This window comes from Doryrhamphus excisus, chromosome 16 (assembly GCF_030265055.1).
Source record: "Doryrhamphus excisus isolate RoL2022-K1 chromosome 16, RoL_Dexc_1.0, whole genome shotgun sequence".
Lineage (NCBI taxonomy): Eukaryota > Metazoa > Chordata > Actinopteri > Syngnathiformes > Syngnathidae > Doryrhamphus > Doryrhamphus excisus.
Window position 1 is genome coordinate 1441302 of NC_080481.1, and position 20737 is coordinate 1462038.

General features: G+C 41.6%; 1 protein-coding gene across 13 annotated transcripts in view; it reads left to right on the top strand.

Annotated features, from left to right (window-relative positions):
* LOC131104915 (membrane-associated guanylate kinase, WW and PDZ domain-containing protein 1-like) overlaps positions 1–20737 on the top strand; it is a 91749-nt gene that overhangs the window by 27622 nt on the left and 43390 nt on the right. The window contains exon 1 of one of the 13 annotated variants that reach the window (XM_058052593.1): positions 4005–4298. The exons of 11 other annotated variants lie outside the window; for them this stretch is intronic. The gene's annotated coding sequence lies outside the window, so the exon portion shown is untranslated. Of the gene's footprint in view, positions 1–4004; positions 4299–7448; positions 7781–20737 lie in introns of those variants that run through there. One more of the 13 variants, XM_058052591.1, reaches the window with a different exon arrangement.

Here is a 20737-nt window from a genome sequence, read left to right on the forward strand (position 1 = left end):
TATCCCTCGGGCAGACGAGGAAGCACAAATCCAAGGAAATACAGCTGGAATAGGTGTAGATTGTGAAGTTATTGTGTGTAGCTGCTCAGAAAGTTGGAATAAATTATAATTTATTTTTTTTGGTTCAAAATTTTTTTTTTTTGGCGGGAAGCACAAATCCTTTGTCAATCAAAAGAAAACAAAATTTTTCTTTCTTCCTGCCCCTCCCTCTGGTGCTCTCTTGATGACCTACTATCACCTGTTTATTGTCGCCCTGACTTCCTCACAAATGCAAATATTTCTCAGGGAATGACAGAAAGACAAGCTCAGGCAGAAGTTATTGTATTTGGTGATTCCCAGCAAGAGAAAAATATTTCAAATATTTCAAATGTTTTTGTGAACATGAACGTGAACTGTTGCTGGACCCGAAAAGCAGCGTGCCCTTGCAGGGACAGGTGCATTAATTTCGGACACACTGAGCGTCCACGCGTCGCCCTCACGTCTGGCTTCTGAGCTCCAACACACCGACGGCGCTTCTGACAAAGTGTGTCCGACAATGAGTGCTATCCCTCGGGCAGACTGGTGTAGATTAGGGTGTAGATTGTGAAGTTATTGTGTGTAGCTGCTCAGAAAGAGACCACAACAAAATCCAAAGGGTCAAAAAATTAGCATAAATGTTAAAAATGTCACATACTTTGATGTTTTTTGGTGTGGATATAAAACTCGATGGAGTGGGTGTGCCCAGAGGCGGGCTGTGGTTGGAATAAAATTTAAATTTTTTTTTTGGTTGGAATAATTTTTTTTTTTTGGCGGGAAGCACAAATCCTTGTTTGTCAATCAAAAGCAAACAAAATTTTGGAGTGTTTATATTTGCTTGTGTTCTTTCTTTCTTCCTGCCCTTTCTCAGGGCATGACGAAACAGAATGACAAGCTCAGGCAGAAGTTATTGTATTTGGTGATTCCCAGCAAGAGAAAAACATTTTCATCTTTCATCAACGGCATTTCACACGGGACTGTTTTTTGTGAACATGAACGTCAACTGTTGCTGGAGCCAAAAGCAGCGTGCCCTAGCAGGGACAGGTGCATTCATTTCGGACACACAGCTTTTTAATTTCGGCTTCTGAGCTCCAACCGCACCGACGGCGCCTCTGACAAAGTGTATCCGACAATGAGTGCTATCTTTCGGGCAGACGAGGAAGCACAAATCCAAGGAAATACAGCTGGAATAGGTGTAGATTGTGAAGTTATTGTGTGGAGCTGCTCAGAAAGTTGGAATAAATTATAATTTTTTTTTTTTGGTTCAAATTTTTTTTTTTTGGCGGGAAGCACAAATCCTTTGTCAATCAAAAGAAAACAAAATTTTTCTTTCTTCCTGCCCCTCCCTCTGGTGCTCTCTTGATGACCTACTATCACCTGATTATTGTCGCCCTGACTTCCTCACAAATGCAAATATTTTTCAGGGAATGACAGAAAGACAAGCTCAGGCAGAAGTTATTGTATTTGGTCACCGACGGCGCCTCTGACAAAGTGTGTCCGACAATGAGTGCTATCCCTCGGGCAGACGAGGAAGCACAAATCCAAGGAAATACAGCTGGAATAGGTGTAGATTGTGAAGTTATTGTTGTGTAGCTGCTCAGAAAGAGACCACAACTAAATCCAAAGGGTCCAAAAATTAGCATAAATGTTAAAAATGTCACAGACTTTGATGTTTTTTGGTGTGGATATAAAACTCGATGGAGTGGGTGTGACCAGAGGCGGGCTGTGGTTGGAATAAATTTTTTGGTTTTTTTTTTTGGTTGGAATACATTTTTTTTTTTGGCGGGAAGCACAAATCCTTGTTTGTCAATCAAAAGCAAACAAAATTTTGGAGTGTTTATATTTGCTTGGGTTCTTTCTTTCTTCCTGCCCTTTCTCAGGGCATGACGAAACAGAATGACAAGCTCAGGCAGAAGTTATTGTATTTGGTGATTCCCAGCAAGAGAAAAACATTTTCATCTTTCATCAACGGCATTTCACACGGGACTGTTTTTGTGAACATGAACGTCAACTGTTGCTGGAGCCAAAAGCAGCATGCCCTAGCAGGGACAGGTGCATTCATTTCGGACACACAGCTTTTTAATTTCGGCTTCTGAGCTCCAACCGCACCGACGGCGCCTCTGACAAAGTGTGTCCGACAATGAGTGCTATCCCTCGGGCAGACGAGGAAGCACAAATCCAAGGAAATACAGCTGGAATAAGTGTAGATTGTGAAGTTATTGTTGTGTAGCTGCTCAGAAAGTTGGAATAAATTACAATTTATTTTTTTTTGGTTCAATTTTTTTTTTTGGCGGGAAGCACAAATCCTTTGTCAATCAAAAGAAAACAAAATTTTTCTTTCTTCCTGCCCCTCCCTCTGGTGCTCTCTTGATGACCTACTATCACCTGTTTATTGTCGCCCTGACTTCCTCACAAATGCAAATATTTCTCAGGGAATGACAGAAAGACAAGCTCAGGCAGAAGTTATTGTATTTGGTCACCGACGGCGCCTCTGACAAAGTGTGTCCGACAATGAGTGCTATCCCTCGGGCAGACGAGGAAGCACAAATCCAAGGTAATACAGCTGGAATAGGTGTAGATTGTGAAGTTATTGTTGTGTAGCTGCTCAGAAAGAGACCACTACTAAATCCAAAGGGTCAAAAAATTAGCATAAATGTTAAAAATGTCACAGACTTTGATGTTTTTTGGTGTGGATATAAAACTCGATGGAGTGGGTGTGACCAGAGGCGGGCTGTGGTTGGAATAAATCTTTTTTTTTTTTTTTTTTGGTTGGAATACTTTTTTTTTTTTTGGCGGGAAGCACAAATCCTTGTTTGTCAATCAAAAGAAAACAAAATTTAGTAGTGTTTATATTTGCTTGGGTTCTTTCTTTCTTCCTGCCCCTCCCTCTGGTGCTCTCTTGATGACCTACTATCACCTGATTATTGTCGCCCTGACTTCCTCACAAATGCAAATATTTCTCAGGGCATGACAAAACAGGATGACAAAGGCAGTCAAAGAAAGGCCACACGTCTCCTCCCCCTCTCCCGAGCACATGTGCTTCTCCTCCCCCCCCCTTCTTGCTTGCCTTCCCCTTGCTTGACTCGAACAGGTGCCTCTCCCTCCACAAGAGTGAGGCCTTTTTTTCTCGCATGTGAGTGAATGCGTGTTTATATGACAGGGCACACGCTACCCCCCCACCCATGTAACCCTGCTCTGCCGCCCCCCTCCCTCAGCCCCGCTGCTGCAGATGGACATTGTTATTATGTGCAGCAAATGTCACAATTGATAGAGAAGTCGCTCTCTCGCGGGATTCATTTCCCGCTCATGTCTACAGCTGCTGCTCGGGGATGAGAGTTATCTCTGCGTTATCCCGCCGTTTGAGCCCACGGAGCCGACCATTCCTCCCTCCCCCATCTGATCTCTCGCTACCTCCCTCCATCCCTCCCTCAACTCCCTCCCTGCCTGTGCTTGACTCTCATTCTCTCTTACTCTGTCAGTCCTCTTCGACTTCAAGTCCTCCTTCTGAGTGGTAGCGTCCCCCTGGCTTGGCAGTGGCTGCTGCCTTCCTCTGTCACACTCTAGCTGCTACACCTCTGCCTCCCTCCCTCCATCCTCTCTCTCTCTCGCTCTCTCTCGCTCTCTCTCTTTAGCCATCTTTCTAGTCAATGTTTTCCACTCCGTTGCCGATTTCAGGCAAATGATTGTCGGAGCCCATTTTTTTTTTTTTTTGTATTTGGCACGCGCAAAAAGAGACGGATTACATCTTGATTTGCATCCTCCGTGTACGCAGGCAAGTGGCAGCTCCCGCTTTTCTTCTTCTCTAATCTCGCCATCCATATGCTGAAGACTGTGATGTATGCATGGCAGAGCGTGTGTGTGTGTGTTTGTGTGTGTTTGTGTGTGTTTGTGCGAATGTGTGTGTTTGTGGCGGCTGCTGTGTATATAGGCTAAGGGAATCAGAGAAGGTGGGGGTGTGGGGGGAGAATCATGTGAGGAAAAAAGGGGGGCAGGCAGGCAGGAACACTCGGAGCAGGCACGTCCAACCCAAGGGGACAGATGGCCACTAGCCCTGGTGATTTTTTTTTTTTTTTTTTTTCTTCTCTTTGGTTTTCAAATTCACCCTGCAGGCTTTGGGAGAGGCCCACGAGTATACAGAGCTTCCTTTTAGGAATCAAGATATGGCTGCTCTCCTCAGCTCAAAGAGGAGGGGTTATCTGTGTGTGAAGAACGGACACGGTACAGGATAGGGGCGGCAGGAGACGATGGGAGGCTTTGCTGTCAAGGCATCTTTTTGAGAGCAGGTTAGTGATTGGAGGGCAGCGAGAAGAGGAGGTAGCAGATGGAATATAGTGGAAGAGGGGGGGGGGGTCATCAGATTCAAATGCATGGAGGTCAGGTCCAGATGCCGCCCAAACAAAAGGGGCTTCTCTGGGGGAACGGCAGAGGGAAGCGTGGCACTCGCCATTGTGTGTGTGTGTGTGTGTGTGTGTGTGTCGCTGCATTGCAGGGTGCTGCCAGGGAGCCTCATGCTAATGACGGCCATTCATTCTTGTAACGGATGAGTGGGCCCCAGCTTCTGTTGCCTGCTTTTCACATATACGTACGCTTCATATTTCCGCATATACCAAAATATGGCTGCATGCATAGCTCTTGTTTTGACACAGTGATTATGTATATAGACAGGTTCTCACTGTGTGTTTACATGGACCGTTTGAGAGTAGAGCAGATTCAGTCCCAAACTTATCACATTTTACACACTGATTGTGTGTAACAGTCATCAAATATTACTATGCACATGGATTACATGCAAAATATTACCAAACGAGAACTGCATTAATACAGATTAACTGATATAGTTAATCTTCAAACAGCTAAAATAATGCATAAGGCTAAAAATAAGCAATTAGCTAAAAATGTCATCGAATACTTGAATACTACACGAGAGGAGAAATATGATCTCAGGGAAGAAGTACATTTGAAACACTTCTATGCTAGGACTACGTTATGCTAGTCATAGCATTTCAGTATGTGGAATCAAACTATGGAATGGATTGAGTAAGGGAATCGAACAATGCACAACGATGAGCCAATTCAAGAAACAATACAAGCAGTTGATGTTTGCTAAATACAAGGATGAAGAGTCTTGAACCAGTCATGATGTGCTATATATATCACTATATTGACACGCACTATGGTACACATTATGGCATTGGATGCTCATATCACCGAGTACCTCGGTACGAGGTACATTATTTCAAAAAAAAATACCTTAAACTGTATTATGGAAAGCAGGAAGTGAACAAATGTAACAGTTAGTGATTGTAAAAGTACCAGATGGAGGGGTAGGATTTAATAAGCTTTGCTTCTTCCTACTCCTTTTGGACATGTGGAACTGGGAACTGATTATGGGATGCATTCAATTGTAATCTGATGCATGTTCAAATGAAATAAAACCATTACCATTACCATTACCATTATCATATATTCAGTTTGTAATGTAGGAATGGGTCCATAGGTTGAAGGTGGAAGATATGGAAGATATGATCCCTGATGGTGGTATCTCCCCCAGGACCATGTGTAATGGTGTGACAAACTTTCCAACACCTCGGATTTCCATTCATAACAACACATGAATTATAACAAAAACAAAAATCGACATTTACAGAGATAATAATGCTCACTTTTGGTTGACACATTATTATTATTATTATTATTATTATTATGGTTGGAGCTGAAGTATATGATGATAATGTACTCATATGATGACCTAATGGTTAGGATGTTGGCCACATAGTCAGGACATCTCAAATGTATGTTGGGTTTGCATGTTCTCCTCATGTGGGCTTGGGTTTTCTTTGGGTACTCTGGTTTCCTCTCACATTCCAAAAACACGCATTTTAGGTTAATTGTTGACTCCAAATTGTCCATAGGTATGAATGTGAGTGTGAATGGTTGTTTGTCTATATGTGCCCTGTGATTGGCTGGCCACCAGTCCAGGGTGTACCCCACTAGTACACAGCGCAGGTTGCACTTTGGGCGGTTATGTGCAGTGGAACCTTGGCTAGTATATGCCCCTGTTTGTTTGTTTGTTGGTTAACGTCAACAATACACGGCCAAATGTTGCTGTTGTTGTTTTTTGTACATGGTCCAGTTAGCGTACAACATGGTGCACATTCCTTTCTCTTTGCAAAACAAATCATGAGTGTGAGAGTCATGTGATTATTTGCATCAAATGTAAAGGCCAGTTGACCTTATTTAGAACAGCTCTTTGGAAGTAGGTTGGATGGATACAATACACATATAAGATATACCCATCTTGTTGGATACTTCATAGGTGACTCCAGGAAGGTATAAAACTTACAACCGTAGAAAAATTGTAATTCATCAAGCAATATATTTCCTACCAACTGCTTGTATTGCTTCTTGAATTGGCTCATCGTTGTGCATTGTTCGATGAGCCAATTCAAGAAACAATACAAGCAGTTGATGTTTGCTAAATACGAGGATGAAGAGTCTTGAACCAGTCATGATGTGCTATATATATCACTATATTGACACGCACTATGGTACCCATTATGGCATTGGATGCTCATATCACCGAGTACTTCGGTACGTGAAAAAAAAACCTTAAACTATATTAGGAAAGCAGGAAGTGAACAAATGTAACAGAAAATAAAAATAAAAATAAAAAAATAAAAATAAAAATAAAAATAAAAATAAAAATAAAAATAAAAAAATAAAAATAAAAATAAAAATAAAAATAAAAATAAAAAAACTTCAACTATATTAGGAAAGCAGGAAGTGAACAAATGTAACAGTTACTGATTGTAAAAGTACCAATATAATAAGCTTTGCTTCTTCCTACTCCTTTTCGGACATGTGGAACTGGGAACTGATTATGTGATGCATTCAATTGTAATCTGATGCATGTTCATATGAAGTAGGGTTAGGGTTAGTGACCGAGGTTGAACCATGCAAATCAGCAGTCCTCTTTCCTCAGGGCACTTGCTTTTGGCTTTTGTGGTCATGTTGCCCGGGGCAGCAGTCCACCTCCATGCATGTGCACAAATGCATTGGCGCAAGATTTATTTAGGTCTACCACAGAGTCCTTAATCTGCTATGGTTCTCGTCGAGATGTTGTGATGTCGATTCATCAATGCGGTTTGCAAATTCAGCGTGAAACTGAATCAATGAATCATTCATCATGATTCAAACTTTATGGCTTGTTGATAATTGGTTCATTTCAGTCTGGAATAAACCCCTCCCCCACTGAATGGAGGATCCTTAATTTAATCCTCATTTCTTCTGTACCGTATAGGTTTTGTCAGTCATAAAAGCCGCACAAGAAGGCAGTTTACCAGGACTAATATAGCGGGAAAAGGAGCAAGGAAGAAGAGTGAGACAGAGGACAAGAAGCAGCCACAAAGGGGAGAGGGAGGCTGCGGGGCGGGCATATGCAGAAGAGGGGGGGAACGGAGCTTCAGCCATTGGTCGCAGACAGGAACTGGCGTGTGAATAGCTCACATTGGCTTAGCCTTTAAGCTGGGCCGGACTCTCTAATTTGCTCTGCTTGTGGAGCTTTGAAGAAAAACGGCAGCTGCCTACTAGCCTCCTCCTGCCCGAGAATGAGCCGGGAGCCATAGCACTTGCTCACGGTCATCTGCGTGATACATGGATGCTTTGGATGGAGCACGGCGAGCGCAATTCAACTTGGATTTATCCACCTGATTATTTCAGTGGAATATCACGCGGCGGGAAAGTCAGCACAAGCGGCAGCGTTGAGGTAATTCTGTGACATTTACTTTATGCTTCAGGGAGTGATGGCCTGGCTTCCAGGATTACACTGGGAAGGGTGTGGGTGCAGGGAATATGCTCCCATAAAGAGTCAGTGATGATGAGGTGTCGTATGTGGTATGATGTAGTGCTGTGCTGAGCTATGTGTATGTGATGATGACAGATGTGTGCGTCTTCATATGCGCGTATATCTAATCAAGATAGTGTTTGTTTGGGGTCTGAATTTAAACACAGATGTGTTGACACACTCAGCTGCCGTTGGAGGAAATGGTTGCTTGTCCACCATTGGGGTCTCAAACTCAATTTACCTGGGGGGGCACTGGAGCTAGGGTCTGGGCGAGGCTGGGTCGCATCAGGTTTTCCAAAAAAACCCCAAAAAACACATTTATTAAAAACAGAAAAATGAATAAACTTTGCTTTTTTTTTTTTTTTTACAATAACTATGGAACCTGGTGTTGCCATCAGAGAATTGATGAAAAGCGGTCCACTAAGCTAAAGTTAATTTCCATTTAAGGACCGAAATAATACTAATTATTTTAAGTCAAAATAGCAACTAAATGCTGATTAATATTTTTCTTTGGTTCTGATTTTCTACAAGAAAAGCTCTGATAAAACATTCCACTTCTCAAATATCTTCCTTTTTATTTTTCTACACAAAATAAGATCAAGAATAAAGAAAATCAATCAATCAGTAATAATAAATAAATATAATAATAATAATAAAACGGCAAATAATTAAAAATTAAGAAAGCACATATAGTTGGTGGGTAGACAAATGATTTTTTTCAGATTAAAATGACCAAAGCATTATTAGAGCCCTGTAGACATGACAAAACACGACTATAGTCACATTTATACTCTTTTTATTTACAACATATTGCGCAACTGCAGCGTCTTGAGACACATGCTAACTCGCAAACTAGAGAGCTAGCGACCTAAACGGTAGCCTCCGAGTTATTTCCTTTAAACTTAAAAAGCCAAAAACTTACCACTTCCACACGGATAGGGAGGATAACTATTAACAGTTATTTAACCTTTAACATGAACATGAATCAAACGTAATAATTTTTTCTGGGTACATGATACCATACAGCATCCATATCAAACTTGCGCGGGCTGCACTGATTAAACTTTCATATCAAGACGGGGGCCTCAAACTAGTGTCCTGCGGGCCACATTCGGCCCGCGGGCCGCGTGTTTGGGACCACTGTGCTAGAGCCTCTATTCCTCTTCGTTGTAGCTTCTTTTTCAAACACTCACCTTTACTCTGCTTCCCCTTTTGTCATTTCCCCCAATACAACCAGGGTACCGTTTATGTGAAAGGAAACAAACCCCCCACCACCTTTCATGAGATTTCCAGTCAATGACGCTTCAGATTGTTTGGGCTTGCCCACTATTCAGTTTCAGCACCCCCCACTCCCCCACCTCCCATTCGTGTCTTCCATGCTAAAAGTGTAGAGAACTGGGCAGGGTTCAGGGGGGAACAGCAGGAGAATAGCAGCCGGGACTCAACTGAGAGGAGTGTTGTGGTGCGGAGTAAAAGAATGGCCTGTTGTGTTGGGCGGCAGCAGTATTGTGTGTCCGGCCTTTCTCGCTCCCCCATCCTCCTTTTCTACCACAATGGCGAACCCCATCATGCTTTTATTTAAACAGTCCTTGCGAGGAACCTGCTGTTCCTGGGGGGGAAAAAAAGCCAAGCAAGTGTACAATTTTGTGATTTTTTTTCCCCCATTCATGATTGAATAATTTTTTACTCAATAAGAATGTCCCAATTTTTAGCACTGACACTACAAATCTACTTATAAATCAAAATTTTGGAGTATTGCAAGTTCCTTAATCTTCAGTGCAATAGTGGTGCATTCATTCTGCAGCCGGGTTAGCGCCGTTAGCACTTCCATCTCACGTTCCCCATGATGACAAACGGTAAACATGGTTGATGCCGTCTTTACACAGCAACCTTTATACCGTCTTTTTCACTGTTCACTCCCGCCGTGCAGCCTCTCCACCTCCATGTCTCCACGGGGATATCCGATCGTTCGGCATCGCAAAAGGATGCTCAGAGCTAACAGCTGCTCCAGAGTGTAAACAATGACGCAAGCGGCAAGCTGCAAACGTAATAAGATGAACATCCATAGCTGCACACTTGCTTATGGGGGGGGGGGGGGGGGGGGGGGGGGTATGGCATAAAAAAACAATAAGGAAGTAATAAATAAAGCACTAAAAACGCTGCAGGAGACAAGGAGCTGTCGTAACTAGCTTGCACTTGGGAGTCGCCATCTTGAAACATGAGAAACACTCCTCATAAAATCCAGTCTATATCTATATGAATGATATGCATGTTTTTGATATCGTGCTTAAAAGAAATATTGATATAAAAAAATATCTATATATCGCCCAGCCGTAATCTGTGGGTACGTTTTCCCAAATTTCCCACATCAAATCACACACTTTGATGACATATCAGTCGGATATACGAGACCCCAACTTTCAGACTGCAGTAGCATGGGATACATATTGGATTTACTGCATATCTGCATATGAAAGAGATCTGGGTCACATATGAAACAAAAGTGTATTGTTCAATTTGACAGGACAAATCAGATCCAGGTCAAACATGAGCAGATCAATTGGAATCGACCTGCAGTATCAAAGTAGCCGTGGATAGCATTACTTAGTAAAGGTGTATCTAATGAAGTATTTTTTTTTTTATAAATAGCACAGTAATCCCTGGTTCATGGCGGTTAAGTGGTTCCAGATTTGACCGTACATTAGGTACATTTCGAAAAAGTAGGATTCTGAATGAAATATTTTTGTAGTTATGGAATTTTTTCCGTCTAAATATGTTTTTTTTTTTACATTATTAGAGCACCCATAGGTATGAATGTGAGTGTATGAATGGTTGTTTGTCTACATGTGCCCCATGATTGGATAGCGACCAGTCCAGGTTGGACGCCACCTTTGTCCAAAATCAGCTGGGATAGGCTCAAGCATAACCCCACGACCCAATGACGATTTTATAAGCAGCATATTAAATGGATGTATAAATGGAACATTATTAGATGCATCTAGGCCTGAAATAACACGCATATAATCACCCAACATATTAGACATAATCAGAAAAAAATCAATCAATTTAAGACCTAAAGTTTACCTTTTAGGGGAGCAGAATCTATGGCGGACAGTAAGTGACGTCGGGGGTTCAGAGTCGAGTTTTAGCTAATTCTAATTCTACCGCTTAGGTCTTACACCAGGGTTTGGCAACCTTTGCTTTCAAAAGAGCCATTTTACCCCCTCGCCCACTAAAGGAATATATTCTGGAGCCACAAAAAATAACTTTAACAACATCATATAAAAGTTCAATATCCTTTCATTGTACCAGTTCTAACAAGAGAATACAACAAATAGAAATGCAGAGAATGTGCATGTGTAAGGAATTCCAACTATGATAGCATCGTCCTGGTTGAACCTCACTACCTGACCCCAGAAGAAGCCAGTTTTGGCTCGCTGACTATGGCGACCAACAGCGGAACAACGGTTTTGACTCTCAGATTTGGAGGGAATATCAGAATGTCAAAGTAGTTCAGATGAGAAGAAGACAAGTTGATCGAGTACTCTTAGTAGTATTGAAGATAAACTTAAATATGTGTGACTTAATGTAAACTTACCTGGTACAGTATGTAGTCCAGACCCCCTCCAACGCACACTCACAGCACTAAGGAGCTCCATTAGTGATAGAAGTAGCGGTTCTAGCGATGGGCCATATGGGCGCCATTCTCCAGGGTGCGCAGTGGAGAGGGAAAGGGAGAAATAAAAAAAATATCTATTTATTAATGTTCAGCTCTTACCAAATCCTCATCTGGTCAGCACATGGCAGACGGGCGCCTTTTGTGTGCTTTTGTACTTTTGCAGCTGCAAGCCTGAAATTAGGGCATATTTTATCTTATTTTACTTGGGCGCAACCAAGTTCTTATGCCGCTGCTTTCATCTTTATCTCTAAATTATTTTTCAGAAATGTCAAATTTGTAGTATTAGTATTAATATTACCATGTTTACCATGTGGGCTGCACGGCGGTCGAGTGCTTAGCGTGCAGACCTTACAGCTAGGAGACCAGGGTTCAATTCCACCCTCCGTAGGTATGAATGTGAGTGTGAATGGTTGTTTGTCTATATGTGCCCTGTGATTGGCTGGCCACCAGTCCAGTCGCCTCTCACCCAAAGAGTCAGAAGAGCAAGCATGAAGTAGCAATTTATCAGTGTCCAAACTGTGTTTATTTTGTGTAAGTCATGGAGCAAAAGCGCTTGTCTGTGTAGCATTATACAATGTGCATACAGGGAGCGGGGTTTCCTACTACAATTAGTCAGGGTTTCGCAAGTCTGCCTCAAGTCTTTAATTCTATGTCTCATGCCAAGTCTCATGTAAAGACGTGCAAATCCAAGTCAAGTCTCGAACCACATCAAGACATATCATAGGTATGAATGTGAGTGTGAATGGTTGTTTGTCTACCACCAGTCCAGGGTGTACCCCGCCTCTCGCTCTGTGACAGCTGGGATAGGCTCCAGCACCCCCTGCGACCCTCGTGAGGAAAAGCGGTAGAAAATGAATGAATGTTCACTTGTGTGAGAGCCCACTGAATAGCATCCTTTCCGCTCCAATGGGGCATGCCCAGTAAAACGTAAAGTGGGAGTCCCCAAGTTTTTCTTTCACTTGTTGGAATAACTCCGTATTGCCAGTTTTTCGTCCGTCCAGTCTTGAAATGAGTTTGGATCAAAAACAAACTTTCTGCGGCAGTCCAGTGCCGATTCCTCGCCTCCATTTTTAGAACTGAAGAACGCGTTACGTCTTATCTGCAAGCCAACCGCCAATAAATAACAAGAAAAACACCAGGAAGAAGAACGCACCCTGACAACTTTCCGTTTGAGCGGGTACAAGATACCTCAATCGGATTGGGAAAAGGAATATTCCACCCCCGTGAATCCGATTATATATTCATTACATATACAGTATAGATCTACTTTTAAATAATTTACAACTTTTCAGAAAGTGTTGAGTGCTTGTGTTGAAAATGTTTTCAGCGTTTGTCGTTTCTCGACATCTATTAAGCATAAATGTGAGCAAGACAAAGGCATGTATCCGTGCAGAATTAAAAATATATTATATATTCTTTTGAGTAAGTAAGTGGTTGTCTGTGTAGTATTATAGAGTGTACATACAGGCAGCGTCTTACATTCATGCGTGCAAATTAAAAGCTCACCAATGTTGTTGCTAATACCCTTTTTCACCACAACCGGTGGGTCTACCCGAATGTTTTGTAGTGCCACAAAAAAAAGTATAATGACCATATTTTTACTACCGATGTTGTGCCAAGATTGTCTGCACTTAGTAAACGCGGCGCCCTCATGTACAGCTTCTGAGTTCCACGACACAAGCAGTGCCTCTGACAAAGTATGTTCGACAATGAGTGCTCCGCCTCACGCAGGTGAGGTGGAGGTAACACACTAACTTCTCCTGAGCTCCCCCAAACCGGAGGTGTCTATGTTACCACTCTTTTCAAGTATCTCTCCAAAGGTTTAATTTATTTATTATCAACTCCAAAATTAGAAAGTGGTGTTCGGCAATAGTCCGGGAATAGTTCGGAGCTATTGCGTGTGACCAGAGGTCGTCTGTGGGTGAAACAAATTAAAACAGATCGTTTTGGAAATCCAAAGATAATACAGCTGGAATAGGTGCAGATTCTGGAAGATCTGGGAAGCTTTCTTTGCGGGTTATTGTTTGTAGCTGCTCTATAGGAGTCCACAACTCAATACAAAGGGGCGGACAATGTCTATAACCGGTCATTAGTTGTTGTACAGGTTTGTTCTCTCAGCTTTCAAGTGAAGGTCCACGGCCCACACTGAAGTTCATTGAAGTTCCAGCTCGACAAGCTAACACCAGCTATTGATAGTATTTGTAATTGGACTGATATTTGCTTAATCATCAATATGAAAGCCTCTGCTACAGTATATTGATTTTCCCTCTATTGACCTTTGCAAATCATTATGCATCTGCAGTGCTTTTGATTAGAGGATAGGTAGGCCACAGACTATATGAAATGTATGAAGTAATACTCAATTTCTGGTTGTATACCCTTCCTGAAGGTACTGGTCCAGTTCCTGTCTAGTCTTTTATTCAGAAAATTGAATGGTCCATTTTTTAGTAACAGCATTCAGAATCAGAAATCAGAAAAGGGTTTATTGCCAGATATGATCAAACACATACTAGGAATTTGTTTTGGTATAGTAGGTGCAGACACATCTATTAAAAAAGGAAGAAAAATACAAAAATACAAAATTCAGAATATGTGTGCAAAATCTTTGTTCCTCAAACAGACTTTTTTGTACAGTAAACCTCGGATATATCGGACTCGGATATATCGGAAATTCGCTCACAACGGACAGATAAAAAAGAACCGATTTTTCTGTAATGCATTTCCAAAAAAAATTCATTGCATATATCGGATTTTTTATAACGGATTTCGCCTATTTCGGACAAAATCTCCAGTCCCGTTCCAATGCATTTCCATTAAATTTCCCTCGCATATATCGGATGGCCGCATCGTGGCGCTCCGATTCGCCGAATCGTGACAGGCCGCTATACGACGTCATTTGCAGCGTTTGCAGCGTTGCCTGCGCGTCCAAGTACATTGGAAACATAGTCAAGGAAGTGCCTTTTTATAACGGATAAAATCCCATTTACGCATATACCGGATATAAATCCGATATATGCGTAAAACGGACATTTTCTGGTATACGCATATAACGGATTTCGCTTATATCGGACAAAACCAGTGGGAACAATTGAATCCGATATATACGAGGTTTACTGTACTGTATTTGTAGCATAAATACTGCAGTATATACAGCAGACAAAATATAATCTCCCTAAATAGGCAGTAGCCACAAATAACCCTTTTTTTTCTTAAACCTCAAATGAAAATAACATTGGACAATAATCTGAATCAGCTTCTTTCAAATGAATTTACCCCCTCAGTTTAATGAACACAAATGGACATTAATCCCCAGGTTGCGGTTGAGACGCTTTTATCATCTGACCAGTGTGTGTTTGTGTGAATAAGGCCTTAAAATGCATCCTCAATCAATGCTCCTCTATAGTAATAGGCTCGGAGGCCCATGAGACTTCCATGCAAACTCCCTTTGTGACTGTTTGCAGTCCTAGGCTCTGAGATGTGTACATCATCGGTTGTCACGTGACCTCTCCGCCCCTGTTTTCAAAACACACACCTCCATTGACATCAAGAGTACAGTATGTTTACATTGGAAACAGCGATAAACAATGCAACACCTTTTGTGTTAAACAAACACACTGAGGTGTTCAGTCAATATATTCATTTTTGATGCCTTATTTTTGCCGGTAAAGATCATTTTTTTGTCTGAAATAATTGCAAAAGGAAACTCATGTCAGTTCATAGAATCGACATAAAGCTAATCTCACTTTCAGGTCAGCTGGAAGTTCTTGCAGGGGATAAAGACAGCAGATGTTTGGCTGCATGGGCGTGCGAGGGTGGATGTCTGTGTTAGACAATGAGTGGAAGCTCCCCACACCATCAACAGCAGGAAGGCGATTGAAAGTATCAGATGTCAGCAAAGTGCTGTCAGCGCCACTGCCTATTGTTAATACATTTGAGGTTATTTTCAACCTATTTGTGTGTAGGAGTGTGTCGGGAGGGTGTATGCTTGCTTGTGCGGTGTTTTTGTAGAAATAGATACCGTATTTTTTTGGATTATAAGTCGCACTTTTTTTTCATCGGTTGGCTGTTCCTGCGACTTATACTCCAGAGCGACTTATAAATGAAAAAAGTGTTTATGTTTACATAAACACTGGACACCTTTTCTGTTATTTTTTGTGTAGCTGAATAAGCATTGTGTTAGCATATCTTACCACACGTAATGTCTGTTTTGATCAAGTACCGTATTTTCTGGAGCCAACCTATGAAAAAAAAGTGTGACTTATTGTCCGGAAAATACAGTACAGTAAACCTCGGATATGTCGGATTCAATTGTTCCCACTGGTTTTGTCCGATATAAGCGAAATCCGTTATATGCGTATACCGGAAAATGTCTGTTTTACGCATATATCGGATTTATGTTTGGTATATGCGTAAATGGGATTTTATCCGTTATAAAAAGGCACTTCCTTGACTATGTTTCCAATGTACCTGGACGCGCAGGCAACGCTGCAAACGCTGCAAATGACGTCGTATAGCGGCCTGTCACGATTCGGCGAATCGGAGCGTCACGATGCGGCCATCCGATATATGCGAGGGAAATTTCATGGAAATGCATTGGAACGGGACTGGAGATTTTGTCCGAAATAGGCGAAATCCGTTATAAAAAATCAGAATTTTTATTGGAAATGCATTACAGAAAAATCGGTTCTTTTTTATCTGTCCGTTGTGAGCGAATTTCCGATATATCCGAATCCGATATATCCGAGGTTTACTGTAGTTTGTAAAATAAATGACCTGCGAAAAATACGACCCTCCAACGCATGCAGTTCTGAAGTTGCTACTTTTCTGGACTATAAGTCGCTTCGGAGTATAAGTCGCACAACTCCAACCCTGCGACCCTCGTGAGGAAAAGCGGTAGAAAATCTCTAAAATGTTCAATGAATGAATGCATCCATCAAATATAAGCCCACACAGCATGGCCGTATCTAAGGTATCGAGGTTCATGATCATATTTATTTTGTTGAGTATATGTTGACATAATATTGAAGTGAGTGAAATGTTTGTTGATGGAGAGTCGGGAAGAAAACGTATAGCTGCCAAAGCAGTGAAGGTTGAGATCTGCACTGTAAAAGATTAAGTAGCCAGATGGTCTTTTCTCTGAAGCTAGATAAAATGGCCTCACAATGTATTTCCACTTGCAACATTTACAGACTAAATGAAAAAGGAAAAAATATACACTGAATAAACTAGGGTTGCGGGGGGTGCTGGAGCCTATCCCAGCTGTCTTTAGGCGAGAGGCGGGGTACACCCTGGACTGGTGGCCAGCCAATCACAGGGCACATATAGACAAACAACCATTCACACTCACATTCATACCTATGGACAATTTGGAGTGGCCAATTAACCTAGCATGTTTTTGGAATGTGGGAGGAAACCGGAGTACCCGGAGAAAGCACACAGAGATGGCCGAGGGTGGAATTGAACTCGGGTCTTCTAGCTGTGAGGTCTGCGCGCTAACCACTCGTCCACCGTGCAGCCCAATCAAGAGTTCAGTACTGTTATTTTGTCTTGTTTGTTTCTACAAAAACTGCTGCAACAGCAACACTAATCACTACGGTGTCCATCATTGTTTACCATTAAGTGGTCATCACTCATTTCAAGCAGCTGTCAATCACCACCTGAATTTTGTTTCTGATCAGAACAGCATAATTTTGAACCTCAGACGATGGATCACGTATTTGTCAAGGGTAAACAAAGTGTTTGTATCTTGCACATTGTCCATGCGGAGATCATGTTGATGATGTCACCAAAGCGAGGACGGGCTTGCCCAGGCTCCTTTTAGCAGCTTTCAGATCAATACCCGTGTCCCTGTGACATGCATGCCTTGCATCCAGAACATGCTACTCAATAACACGATGTGCAGATGAGATAAGAGAGAAGATTGCGGAGGGAGCACGTGTGCAGCACAAGAGGCACAAGGTGCCGCGTTTGTGTTTGTGTTTGCTTTGTTGGCAATTGTTTGCCAGACAGCGAGAGGTGAAGATGTGGGAGATTGTGGTGTGAGTTTGTTTAGACGGGGATTTCACGTAGCCATTAGGTGATGGTACTTTGGTTGTTGTTTTTTCATATTTTCATAATTTTCATATTTTCACACAGAAACCCGTTTTTGGGGTTTTTACGTTTTCAGTGTGACACTGTACTGGAAGAGAGTTGTGCTAGTTATATGTGTAAGTATATATGTGTGTGTGTGTACGTGAAGATTGTATCTATATGACTATACAGCACTAACAGAATGGTAATGGTAATGGTAATGGTAATGGTAATTGTAATGGTAATGGTTTTATTTCATTTGAACATGCATCAGATTCCAATTGAGTGCATCACATAATCAGTTCCCAGTTCCACATGTCCAAAAGGAGTAGGAAGAAGCAAAGCTTATTAAATCCTACCCCTCCATCTGGTACTTTTACAATCAGTAACTGTTACATTTGTTCACTTCCTGCTTTCCATAATACAGTTTAAGGTTTTTTTGTTGTTGTTGAATGGACTAAGGTGCTCCTGCTAGCTTCACTGACATTAAGTGCTTCAAACGCTGCATATTCTACGGTGCCGGGCTTTCTTAAATAGCGATTAAGTCTGTCCGAAATGTTTGCATTTCAGGATGTGGAATCAAACTATGGAATGGATTGAGTAAGGAAATCAAACAATGCACAACGATGAGCCAATTCAAGAAACAATACAAGCAGTTGATGTTTGCTAAATACAAGGATGAAGAGTCTTGAACCAGTCATGATGTGCTATATAAATAAATATATTTAATATAAAAATAAAAATAAAAATAAAAATAAAAATAAAAATAAAAATAAAAATAAAAATAAAAATAAAAATAAAAATAAAAATGAATAAATAAAACCAAAAAAAACTTAAACTATATTAGGAAAGCAGGAAGTGGACAAATGTAACAGTTAGTGATTGTAAAAGTACCAGATGGAGGGGTAGGATTTAATAAGCTTTGCTTCTTCCTACTCCTTTTGGACATGTGGAACTGGGAACTGATTATGGGATGCATTCAATTGTAATCTGATGCATGTTCAAATGAAATAAAACCATTACCATTACCATTACCATTACCATTACCATTACCATTACTCTACTGTTGCTGTTGTTACTACTTTTTTGGAGTGTTTTTCTGGTTTGACTATCCTTCCCAGGGGGGCCCCGCTGGGTCCGGTTAATGCCGGGGCCTGTGGTTTGATGTGGTTTGCAGTGCTTCTCTTGGACTGTCTTGGGTCATGGGTTCCTGCACTGAGGGGGCTGGGCTGTGTGTTCGGATGGAGCTTGGTCTCGCTCATAGTGTCCGGTGGCCTCGGTACCCATCCTCGCGGGGCCGGTCTCTGGTGTTGGGGGCTCGTTGTTTCTGTTGTTCTGTTATTATCAATTATTGTTGTTGCTATTCTGTATTTCTTTTTTCTCTCTGTTTTCTTTTTTCTTCTTTTCGATACGCTATTGCTCCGGTCCAGCCGCTCCAAATTTACATAACAACAAAACATCAAATAAAGCCAAATAATAAACCAAATAACAAGGAAGGTGTTGCTGACACTTTTCCCTGGCAGAGCAAATCTGTTTTGCATGTAAAAGCATTTAGATCAATAATACTATCTGCCCCAATGGCTGGACCGGACACATTTTTTTTCAAATTTTCTATCCATGCTGTATGATAACATTTAATACCTGCAGTATTTTGACGTACCAAACTATTCCAAGCATACCTTTATGGAGCTTTGAGCTTTGGGGAACAGTCGTGCTGTTTGGAAATGGGCCTTCCCAAAATTGTTTGTGCAAAGCTATAAGCTACACGGCACTCGAGTGGTTAGCGTGCAGGCCACACAGCTGGGAGACCCGAGTTCGATTTGCCCTCGGGCATGCCCCCCCCCCGTACACACGCAGGTTTTCTCCAGGTACTCCGGTTTCCTCCCACATTCCAAAAACATGCTAGGTTAATTGGCCACTCCAAATTGTCCATAGGTATGAATGTGAGTGTGAATGGTTGTTTGTCTATATGTGCCCTGTGATTGGCTGGCCACCAGTCCAGGGTGTATCCCGCCTCTTGCCCGAAGACAGCTGGGATAGGCTCCAGCAAAGGGAATTTTCAAAGGAAATACAGCTACAAGTTTTCTGTGCAGGTTATTGTGTGTAGCTGCTCTACAGGAGTCCTCAACGATACAAATACAAAGGGTCGAAAAATGAGATTTGTTTAACTTGAGGTCTTTTAGAAGTAAAACATTTTGTGACATTTTGTCTTATTGTCGTATGAGCAACAATTGGCTGCTTTTGTAAATATCACCTCCTTTGGGCTACATGTGCACGTTTGGGTGCTGTGATTTTTCTGTGTCCTTGAATGCGGCGACAACTTGTGTCCGAGGAGTTAGTTATGTGATGCACGTGAATGCACCTTTTTTTTTAAAAAAAGCAGGAGCAGCACTGAGAGCACATTGCTAGTTTTGATCCTGCTTGTTGAGTATGAAGTGTCCTTTTATCCGACCGGAATCTTTCCATGGTGTCCCAACTCTAAAAGAATCACTAGCTAGTCTTAATAGTATCTGAAATACAAAAATACATACTCTTAATGTATGACGTAATCATCATGTCATTTGTTGATATGATGCTAACAGAGCTAGGGACAACTTGCCGCTCTGTCTCCTTCCTGCTGTGGACTCTTTGCACTGTGGTGCGTTCAGGCACACTCGTAATTTTGAGTGTTAGGTGCTAATTGTCTTTTCGTTGTCATTTTGTTCACATACCCCCATGGCAATTGACGTACCCGTGGGAGCACGCGTACTCCACTTTGGGAACCACTGATATAATCTATGTCTACTTGTTGGCAACAAGTACCTTGGCTTTCCCGAGTACTATTTGGGATTAGCAGTAATAACTATGAAAATTAGCTAACACAGGGGTCGGCAACCTTTACTATGAAAAGAGCCATTTCACCCACTTGCCCACTAAAGAAAAATAGCCTGGAGCCGCAAAACGTTGTATGTTTAAAACAACATTGGAGGGAAAAAAAAAAAAAGACGAGTTGGAGTACTCTTGCTAGTACTGGAGATAAACTTTTGTTTTTAAATGAGCTCTAATTTATTTTTTAGAATCGTCAAATAACTCATTAATAATAATTAATAACTCAAATAACTCAAAGTATTACTCATTTCCCTTCATGTTAA